The sequence below is a fragment of the Chlorocebus sabaeus genome, chromosome 22 (assembly GCF_047675955.1).
Source record: "Chlorocebus sabaeus isolate Y175 chromosome 22, mChlSab1.0.hap1, whole genome shotgun sequence".
Taxonomy (NCBI): domain Eukaryota; kingdom Metazoa; phylum Chordata; class Mammalia; order Primates; family Cercopithecidae; genus Chlorocebus; species Chlorocebus sabaeus.
In genome coordinates, this window is record NC_132925.1 from 94,927,103 (window position 1) to 94,938,897 (window position 11,795).

Genomic DNA, 11,795 nt, shown 5'->3' on the forward strand with positions numbered 1-11,795 from the left:
ACTTATGTTCTCCCCCAGCGATTCTGATACAATTGATCTGAGTGGGGCTGAGCCTCTGTGTTTTCAAAGCTTTCCAGGCAATTCCAGTGTGCAGAGGGCATGGTAAAACACAGACTGCCGGGCCCACCCTGAGTTTCTGATTCAGCACATCTGGGGTGTGGCTGAGAATCTGCCACTCCACTCCAGCAGCTTCCTTGATGACGCTAATGCTGCTGGCCCAGGGAGGCACATATTGAGAACCCCTAGATTAGGAAGCCCCACCGTGGCCTGTGAGGTAAAGTGAGGTGAGATGCAGGGACCTTCCCCTGCTTCCAAGGGCTCACCCACAGAGGAGACCCATCCTCTGCAGAGATCATGGAGGACAGCCGTGGAAACGTGGACTTTCGTGACTACGAAATAGGTGGAGTGGTCACGCCCACATCAGAGGGCGACCTTGGGGATGTGGCCAGTGATGTGTTTGTAGACAGCACAGCTCATTCTTGCTGGAGTGGCTTTGGGATTGGGGTCTGGACAAGTGTTCTCCAGGAAGGCAAGCCCCAGCAAGTGGCCTTCCCTCTGCACAGCTGCACAGGGCCTGGGAACCTGCTCCCTCCAGCAGGGAGGCCCACCTGGCAGACAGACCTACCTTCCCAGGTGCCTCCCCTTCTTGGGCTGAAACCTTGGGCTGGGTCCATGGCTAGCTGGAGCATCTTAGCCCATTTGTGCTGCTGTGATGGAATACCTGAGACTGGGTCATTTAGAAAGAATAGAAATTTATTTCTCACAGTTCTGGAGGCTGGGAAGTCCAAGATCAAGGCACCAGCCTCTGGTGAGGGCCTCTTGCTGCGTTGTAACATAGCAGAAGGCAGAGGGCGAGAGAGGACCAACTCCCTCCTTCAGGTCCCGTTATAGGGGCACCTCATCTTATTCACAGGGAAGTAGCCCTCATCACCTAATCACCTCTTAAAGGCCCCACCTCTTAGAACCACCACATTGGCAACCCCTGAATTTTTTTGGGAGACATATTCAAACCATAGCATGCTGTCGGGAGCTGCCGTCCTGAAAGGCTTCTTCATTTCCCTGGATGGCAGAGCTCCTGCTGTGGGACCCAGAGCCAACTGCAAATCAATCACAGCTGGAAAAGGGCTTTAACAGTCCCTCCCATGTTCTGATTTATTCCTGCTCCCCCATGGACTGGGCAGGTGGGTGACCTGGGTTCCCAAGGGGTAAAGGTATAGGTTTTGGTACCAGGAAGCACGAAAGAGCAGTTAAGAAATCCAAATCCTAAATGCAGTCATCTCTGTGGAAGCTTCTTAAGACCTTATCTCCCTAGAATGGTAAACACAGTCCCTCCCTCGGTGGCTAATGTGCACATTGAGTGCCTGGCACACAGTAGGCACTTAATAAAATGCAAGCCATCATTAATGTTAGGCAGATGGGCATATAGTGGCTTGAATGGTGGTCGCACAGAAGATATCTCCACCTGGAGCCTGTGAATGTGACCTTATAGAAATAGGGGACTTTCAGGTGTGATTAAGGATCTTGTCATTATATTATCCCGGATTATCCAGGTAGGCCCTAAATCCAATAACAAGTGTCCTTATAAGAGACATGGAGAGGCAAGGGGAGGGTCATGTGAAGATCGAGGCAGAGACTGGAGTGACACAGCTGCAAGCCACAGAACACCTGGAGCCACCAGAAACCAGGAAAGACAAGGAAAGATTCTCCACTGAAGGCTTCTGCAGAAGCAGGACCCTGCTGACGTTTTCATTTTGGATGTCTATCTTCCAGAACTACAGAATAATAAATTGCTGTTGTTTTAGGCAACCCCATTTGTGGTCATTTGTTATGAATGCCCTAAGAAACCAACATACAGCACGTAATAGATGTGCAGTACTGGAGCCTCCTCCCTCACCCTCTCCTGGGCACTGCTCTGTGACCTGAGCACTGCTTAAAGGTAGATCTGGGAGGCTGGGGGCATCCTGGAACTACAGGAAGCCACATTGGGGCTGTCTTAAAAAAAAATGCCTTTGGAGTCATATACCTGTAATCTCGGTTACTTGGGAGACTGAGGTGGGAGAATCACTTGAGCCCAGGAGTTTGAGGCTGCAGTGAGCTATGATTGCAGCCGTGAATAGCCACAACACTCCAGCCTGGGCAACAAAGTGAGACCCCAGCTCTAAAAAAAATTAAAAAAAAAAAGCCTTTGTATTTTTATTTTTAGTTACTGCACTTGGATGGATGGTGAAAACTGATATAGCAGTTTAATGCTTTCAGTGTCATAAATGCAAGATGACTAGAGAAACCTGCAAAGAAAAACTGTCAGTGGAATACCATGTCCTTGTTTTTTGCCACCAGTGTGCGGGTTGGAATTTAAATTCTTTGAGTATTAAAAAACAAAAGTCTCTGCAATGGATAATTTTTGCTATAACTTTTGCCATGAAGCCTCTGGAAAAAAGGAGACAACATAAAAGACAGGCAATCTCCAGATGGAGATATACTTTTGGAGTTTTAAAAAGCAAAGTTGCTTTTAAACTAAAATTAGCATTAGTTGCTAATGAGCTCTTGTGAAATTGTCAGCCTTAGAAGCTTATGATTTTCCAGCCTGTATGTATATTTTTGAGTGGGTCAAGTGGGACTCTTAAAATGACAAGAAAAAACTCACTTAAGAGGACCTTGGTGACTTTAGAAGAAGAGGAAGAGATACCTGAGCTATCACGCTCAGCTCCTCACCATGTGACGCCCAGCACCACCTAGGGACTCCACAGGAAGTCCAAGATAGCAAGAAGGCCCTCACCAGATGCAGTTCCTCGACCTTGGAGTCTCAGCCTCCGTAACTGGAAGAAATGAACTTCTTTTCTTTATAAATTACCTGAGTTTCAGGTATTCTTTTATAAGCAACAGAAAATAAACTAATACAATTTCCTTCTCCTTCCTCCTGGTAAGGCAGTTTGATTATTAAATGCAGCTTTCCCCAGAAAGGAACTGACCTTTTCTAGGCTGCTCAATGAATGAATGATCAGGACAAAAAATAGAGATTATTTAAGCTTACTTTGAATTTTTTTTTTTTTTTTTTGAGACAGGGCCTTGCTCTGTCACCCAGGCTGGAGTGCAGTGGTGTGAACATGGCTCACTGCAGCCACGACCTCCTGAGCTCAAGGGATCCTCCCACTTCAGCCTCCAGAGTAGCTGGGACTACAGGTGTGCACCACCACACCTGGCTTTTTTATTTTCTGTGGTGATAAAGTCTTATTGTGTTGCCCAGGCTGGTCTCAAACTCCTGAATTCAAGTGATCCTTCTGCCTCAGCCTCCAAAAATGTTGGAATTACAGACATGAGCCACCACACCCGACCTACCATTTTGAAAATTTTCAAAAATTCAGGATTTTGTCCTGACCAATTCCAGAATATGATGTGTTATTCTGGTTACATTGTATTAAAATATTTTTCTGTAAAAATGCTTTTGTCCCTCTTGCAAACAACCATTCCAGATGAAAGGTCTGGGTGAGAATAAGAGATTACTAAAAAAATAATAATAATAAAGTTATGATGGTTGAATGAGACATACAGAGAAAAAACATGTCACAACTAATTGCTAAAGGAATTAAATACATCCTGTGTGACTCCACTGGAGAGGACTCTTGGAAGCACCTGCCTAGCTCCCCTAGAACCTCACCCCAGCAGCCTTTTCCCTTTGCTGATTTTCCTTTGTACCTTTTGCCACAATAAATCACATCCCCCACCACCCCCACCCTGGTGTCCACATTGCTGCCTGAGGCTACTGCCACCTGCCGGCAGGTACTCTTGGAGAGTCTCCCAGACTGCTTGTGGGAGCACAGCCCCTGCAGAATGCATACCAGTGATGAAAAATTTCAAACATCACCTCTTTCTGTAGAGGTCTGGGATTCCCCCAAACTGAGAAAGTAAAACAGACAGTTGTCCTTGGCTCGTAGGCACAAACTGGCTCCTAGTCACAGTTGTCACTGGTTTAGGGGATAAATGCCAATCTTTGGAGTGATCCATTCTCCACCAAAGTTTTATGGAATTAACACAGATAAAGTCACACTCAAGATGAGCTTACAGCCCCAAATTTTAAAACAGAAAATACACTATTTCAGCAGAAACCACACAAGTATTCGTCCAAGAAATCAGATAATATACAGACTATAAAATAATGTATATAGACTATGGACCAGGCACAGTGGCTCACGCCTATGATCCCAGCACTTTGGGAGGATCCCTTGAGCCCAGGAGTTCAAGATCAGCCTGGGCAACACAGAGAAACCCTGTCTTTGCAAAAAAAAAAAAATTTAATTAACTGAGAATGGTGATGTGCATATGCAGTCTCAACCAGTTGGGAAACTGAGGCAAGAGTATCACTTGGGCCTGGGAGGTCAAGGTTGCAGTGAGCCATGTTCACAACACTACACTACAGCCTGGGTGACAGAGTGAGACTTTATTTCAAAAAATAATAAATAAAATATTTAAAAACATAGGGCCAGGCACAGTGGCTCATGCCCGTAATCCCAGCACTTTGGGAGGCCGAGGTGGGCAGATCACCTGAGGTCAGGAATTCGAGACCAGCCTGACCAACATGGGGAAACCCCGTCTCTACTAAAAATACAAAATCAAAATTAGCCAGGCGTGGTGGCGGGTGCCTGTAGTCCCAGCTACTCGGGAGGCTGAGGCAGGAGAATGGCATGAACCCAGGAGGTGGAGCTTCCAGTGAGCCGAGTGAGCCACTGCACTCCAGCCTGGGTGACAGAGTGAAACTCCGTCTCAAAAAAAAAAAAAAAATTTGCCAGACTTGGTGGCTCATGCCTGTAATCCCAGCTACTCGAGAGGCTGAGGCAGGAGACTCGCTTGAACCCAGGAGGCAGAGGTTGCAGTGAGCCGAGATCACTCCATTGCACTACAGCCTGGGCAACAAGAGTGAAACTCCGCCTCAAAAAAAAAATTATATATGTATAATATATATACACACACATATATACATATATGTGTGTGTATATACATATTATACATATATACTCTGTGTGTGTGTGTGTATATATATATAGAGAGAGAGGGGGAGAGAGAGAGAGAGACAGAGACAGAGACAGAGAGAAAGAGACCATAAAATAGCCAAGTCAAAAATGGCTAGGGACATAAGAGAAGAAGTCAAAATGATGAGAAAGGAATAAGCCACTATTAAGAATGACCAGATAAATTTTTTAAAACGTAACTTCTAAAAATGAAAATATGGTTCTCGAAATGAAAAAAACTCACAGGTCAAATAGCAAATAGACATAACTGAAAGAAAATCAGTGGACTAGAAAATAGACTGGAAACAAATACCTATAATACAACCTAGAGAAATATTAATAGAAGTAAATATGAAAAGCAGTTTAGAGACGTGGAGTCTTGGTTGGAAAGGTCTAAACTATATGCTATAGTTGTTCTGAAAGGAGAGAATCAAGAATGGGGAGCAGCAGCGAAGAGGTGATGGTTGAGAACTTTCCAAAATGAATGAAAGACATGAATCCTCTTATTTAGGAATCATAAAGAATCACAAATAGGATAAAGAGGAGGCCAGGCACAGTGACTCACGCCTGTAATTCCAGCATTTTGGGAGGCCAAGGCAGGTGGATCACTTGAGGCCAGTTCATGGCCAGCCTAGCCAACATGGTGAAACCCCATCTCTATTAAAAATTAAAAATTAACTGAGTAATGTGGCGCATGCCTGTAATCCTACTCAGGAGGCTGAGGTAGGAGAATTGCGTGAACCTGGGAACCGGAGGCTGCGGTGAGCCAAGACTGTGTCACTGGGCTCCAGCCTGGGCGACAGAGTGAGACCTTGTCTCAAAAATAATAATGATAATAATAATAATAAAATAAAAATAAATAAAAGTAATAAATGCCCATTACAAAAATTAAGTTTCTCTCCTATCCCAGACTCCCAGATCTTTTTTCCAGAGAAAATCACTATAAAGTATCTAAGTATCTTTCCAGTTTTCTCTGCCATAAACCAATACTTTAGTTACAGAAACAGCTTTCTCAATACACTATTCTGCACATTGCTTCTCTCTCTCTGTATGTTTCTCCCCCCACTTCTCTCTCTCACACATATCTTGAAATTTATCTCCTAACCATCCAATTAGATCTTGTTACTATTTTCTTTTAATTTTTTTTTTTTTTTTTTTTTTTTTTTTTTTTTTTTTTTGAGACAGAGTCTTATTCCGTTTCCCAGGCTGAAGTGCAATGGTGTGATCACAGCTCACTGCAGCCTCCACCTCCCAGGCTGAAGCAATCCTCTCACCTCAGCCTCCTGAGTAGCTGGCACTACAGGCATGCATCACCACACCCAGCTAAGTTTTTCATTTTTTGTGAAGATGGGGTCTCCCTGTGTTGCCCAGGCTGGTCTCAACCTTGTTTTTTTTTTTTTTTTTTTTTTTTAGCAGCTATTATCCCTCTGGATGGACATGTAGATCGTTTAAAATCTTATATGCTACAATGTACTTCCTTGTACATGTATCTTTGCACTCATGTGTGACAATATTTGTAAGAGAAATCTTCCAAAGCAGAACTGCTGTGTCACAGGATATAGGCATCTTTAATTTCAGTAAATGTTGCCAGAGAGCCTTCTAGTGACTGCACCAGTGACACTCCTACAAAAAGATGGGACAATGCCTTTTTAAAGCTATTTTCTATTAAACTTTTAATCTTGGCTAATCTGATAAATGAAAAAATGAAATCTCATTGCTGTTTTGCTTTTATACAACTTTTTCTTTCTTTCTTTCTTTCTTTTCTTTTTTTTTTTTTTTTAAAGAGACAGAGTCTTGGCCTGTCACCCAGGCTGAAGTGCAGTGGTGCAATCATGGCTCACTGCAGCCTTGAACCTGAGTAGCTGAGTAGCTGGAACTACCCATGTGCACCACATGCCTAGCTAATTTTTATTTTTATTAATTTATTTATTTTTGAGACAAAGTCTCCCCTATTGCCCAGACTGGAGTGCAGTCTTGGCTCACTGCAGCCTCTGACTCCCAGGTTCAAGCGATTCTCATGCCTCAGTCTCCCAAGTAGCTGGGATTACCAGTGTGTGCCACCACGCCTGGCTAATTTTTGTATTTTTTAGTAGAGACGGGGTTTCACCGTGATGGCCAGGCTTGTCCCTTACTTCTGATCTCAAGTGATCTGGCCTCCCAAAGTGTTGGGATTACAGGCATGAGCCACCGTGCCCGGCTACGGCTAATTTTTAAATTGTTTTGTGGAGACAGGGTCTCACTATGTTTCCCAGGCTGGTCTTGAACTCCTGCACTCAAGCAATCCTCCCATCTCAGCCTCCCAAATTTGGGGATTATAGGCATGAACCACCGTACCTGGCCTGCTGTTTCAGTTTTGTTTCATGACCACCCTCGTTACAAGTAAGGTTGAACATCTTTTCATGTATTACAATTTATATTTCTTTTTCTTTGAACTACCTAATACTGCTCTTTGTCCATGTATATTTTGGGATGTTGGCCATTTTCTTATAGATCTGAAAGCTCTTTTTATACTACAGAATAGCATTTGCTTCTCATATGTGTTGAAAGTAACGCTTCACAGTTCCATTACCTTCTGACTCTGGAGGTTTTGTCTCACATGTATTTTTAATTTTTCTGCAGTCAGTTTTACCTTTCTTTTACTTTACGTTTCTAGGTTTTCTATTTTCCTTTGTAACACCTTCTCCAGTCCGAGATTATTTTTTCCTATTGCCTTCATTTTCTTCTAATGCTTTTCCAGTTTCATCTTCGACCTTTCTGGGATTTGTTGTGGTATAAGCCATGAGATAGAAATCTGGCTTTGTTTTTCTCTAAATACTAACCAGTTGTCCTAACACCACAAATTGTACAACTTCTCATTTCCTCCACTTATATGAAATCCTATCTTTATCCCACACATACCATCATTTTCCAGGTCCCTATTTGGATGTCCTGGCCTCCCGGAGTGGTTGGAAGAAAAAATGAAATAATATTCATGAAAACACCGTGAAGTCATCACAACTTGCTAATGTTGTAAGGTAGCATGTGATGGTTACTTGCACAAGCCCATCAGAAAGGACACCTCAGGAAGCGTCAGCTTCCCCCACCAACACCCCAACACTGGTGGCCATGAGATGACTGTCTTTGGTGATTTAGATCTTGAGAGTAAAGTCAAATTGTGCCCAGCAGGGAGGCAGAGTCGTGCAGCATGAAATGAACACGCACCGGGTTTGCGTCCCAGCTCTGCCACCCATGGCTGGGACCTCAGGCAAGTCGTCAAACCTCCCCAGTGAGCAGGTCGCATCTCTTGAGAATGACAGCATGGGTCAGGTGATACTACCTTTCCTTCAGGTAGTCCTCAGTAATTTACATAGTACTTCCCCAGAATTGATGTGACTTGCCCAAAGCCACAGGGCTATTTAGTGCATGGTAGAGACATAAATCTTCTATCAGGAGGTGCTTCCCATCACACCACACCACCCTTTCTCAGTCCCAAGGACTCTTTACCCTTCAAGGCTGAGTCTAGCTGAGGCGTCAGCCGTCTAAGGAGGAACTCAAAACTCTGTGGCCTTGGGACTAAAAAGAAGAGTCTGATTTCTTTAGAAATGTCACCCTACAAAAAAGGAGAAGCTGGAAACTAGGAGGGTCTGGCTTAGTCCCTTTGCAGAGTTTCAAAGTAGCCATTCCTTGGCTATCAAGCAGCTTTTCAAGCAACAGAGGAGGCTGCTGAGCAGACCCTGCTGGGAGGTCACAGAGGGCTTGGGGGCTGGGGAGTCGGCAGAGGGGTTCAAACCCAGCCGTGTTGTTCCCTAGCAGCACCCGGACTCCCTGAAGTAAAAGTGAGGGCTCTGGTGCCTGCTCTTGGTGGTGGTAGGCGGCTGCATCCTCATGGCACACAGAGCTTGGCACATGACCCCCCTCTGCTATTCCCCACTCTGAGAAGCATGACACTGCTGACAGCAGCAGACAGACCCTCTGCAGTAGGGAAATCCATCAGGTGACCTTGAGAAAGGACAGGACGCATTGAGAGACACTCTACAAAATAACTGGTCTGTACTCCTCAAAAGTGATGAAGTCACAAAATTCCAAGAATGACAGATGAACTGTTCCAGACAAAGGAGACCGAAGAGGCACCACAACAGAATGTGAAGCCTGACCTAGGATTTTATTCTGCTATAAATGACATTATTGGGACAATCGGTGAAATCTACATAAAATCTGTGGGTTGGATAACAGTATTGAAATGGTGTTCATGTCCTGGTCTTCATAATTGTATTGGTTACATAAGAGAATGTCTTTGTTTTTAGGAAATACACACCAAAGTATTTAATAATGTAATATCTGCAACTTACTCTCAAGAGTTCAAAAAATATATATTTGTCTATCTATCTATCTGTCTGTATCATCTATCTGTCCATTGATCGAGAAGGATAAAGCAAATGCGGTAATCATTTAGGGAATCTGGATAAAGGATATATGGATATTCTTCTTTTTATTTTTGCAATCTTTTTGTAAATCTGAAATTATGCCTAAATGAAAAGTTTGGTTTTTTTGTTTTGTTTTTTTAAAAAGGGATGAGACAGAGAGCAAGCAGCACAAGGGCCACAAGTTAGGGTGAGAAGGCAATGGCCCCAAGCACCAGGCAGAGGTAAGAGAGCGGTTTAGGGCCAGCTGGCTGGAGGGGCACGTGGGGCTCCATGGAGATTTCACCCACTCACCTTTTGATGCATCCATCATCCCTTCAGATTCTCTCCTGCAATGCCAGGGAGGACTATCTCTGATGCCTGGTGCTTCCACACAGTTGGTCCTCAGGGGAGGAAACAGCCCTTTTTATGTGATCCTGGGCTAGATGTGACTCTGCTGTGGCTGCCAAGGGGCGGGGTTTGGGAAGGGGATGTTGACTAGAAATAATAAAATCCCGGAACCTTCCATATCAGACCTAGGAAATCAGGAGCCAAGATGAGCTGATGTAAAAGGGACAGACAATGGAGAATGGCACCTCCTTGTCTGTTATATGAGCCTAACAATGGGTAACCAAAAGCCAGGACCCTATGACCTACACTACATGTGACCTGACATTCTGGTTACTATCAAGATCAAGTCTAGGAACCCAGGCTAATCTTCACTGACTTTATGTCTTTCTTCTTCTTCTCTTTTCCTCAAGTTGAAAAAGTAAGAGATGCTCGTGAGTTTTTTGTCTTACATTTTGAATATATAATGCATCCACATGGTTCAAAATTGAAAAAATGCCCCCTGGCTACCTTGATGCATCCTACTACCAGTTTCTTTTGGATCTTTCCAGAGATGTTGTATGCACTGAGAAGCAAATAATGTACTATTATTATTATTTTGTTATTTAGTTTTTATTTCATAATCATAAACTTAACTCTGCAATCCAGCTAGGCATGGAAGGGAACAAGGAAAACAAGGAACCCAAAGGGAACTGAGCGAGAGCACAAAGATTCGAGGATTCTGCGAGCAAATGGGGTGGAGGGTGCTCTCCTGAGCTATAGAAGGAACGGTCTGGTGGTTAAGATAAAACACAGGTCAAACTTATTAGAGCTGTCCACAGTCAGCAATGGTGATCTTCTGGCCGGTCTTACCACTCCTGGACCCAAAGCATTCCATGGCCTCCACAATATTCATGCCTTCACCATGCCAAAGACCACAAGCTTGCCATCCAACCACTCAATCTTGGCAGTGCAGATTAAAAACTGGGAACCATTTGTGTTGGGTCCGGCATTTGCCATGGACAACATGCCAGGACCTGTATACTTTAGGATGAAGTTCTCATCATCAAATTTCTCCCCATAGATGAACTTGCCACCAGTGCCATTATGGCATGTGAAGTCACCACCCTGACACATAAACCCTGGAATAATTCTGAAAGCAGGAACCGTTATAACCAAATCCTTTCTCTCCAGTGCTCAGAGCACAAAAGTTTTCTGCTGTCTTTGGAATCTTGTCTGCAAACAGTTCGAAGGAGACGTGGCCTAAGGGCTCGTCGTCGACGGCGATGTTGAAGAACACGGTGGGGTTGACCATGGCTGATATTACAGGGCTCCCAGCAGCGACGGCATCATCCGCAAAGCAAATAATGTATTATTTTATTTACACAAATGAGAGCATATCACTGCGTCGCTCGGGCTGGTCTGGAACACCTAGGCTCAAGGGATCCGCCCACCTTCACCTCCCAAAGTACAGGTGTGAGCCACCATGCCTGGCAAGATGGGACTGTTCCTATTGCACATGGAATAGTGGCCCAGTCTTTTCACAGCTGCACATATTCTGTTTGTGTGGATGGTTCCTAATTTATGTAACTTACCTCCCATCCATAGGCATCTGGTTTGCTTCCAGTATTTCCCTATTACAATCAGTGTTGCAAAGAATAAGGTTGGACAGAGATCATTTTACTGTCCTGTGAGTGTGTAGGAAGAATTGAATGCCTTGAAGTAGATATGTTAGGCCAAAGAGCATAAGCTTTTCTAATTTTAATGGCTATCTCCTCTGCTCTCCACAGGGGCACTTGTGGTATTTTTTAATGATGCTATGTCTACTGAAAGGAGCCAGCCTGGCATAGTAGCAGAAATGCCAGAGGAAGAGAGGAGACTCCTGACATTGAAACCCCAACACCACAGTAACTTGCTGTGTGTCAGTGGGAATGTTGTCTTCATTAGCTCCTTACCTGAAGAGTGAGGGGACTGAATAATGATGCCAATGGTCTCTTCCAGACGAAAAGCCCAGGGGATGGGCAATTGCCTTTGCTGGCTTTAAGGCAAGCCAGAGAGCAATGACCCTGGTTACTTTGAATAACAA

At 44.2% G+C, this 11,795-nt stretch overlaps 1 pseudogene; it reads right to left on the bottom strand.

Moving 5' to 3' along the window:
• Positions 1-10,356: 10,356 nt before the first annotated feature.
• On the bottom strand, positions 10,357-11,145 carry LOC119625900 (peptidyl-prolyl cis-trans isomerase A pseudogene; annotated as a pseudogene).
• Between the last annotated feature and the right edge of the window lie 650 nt (positions 11,146-11,795).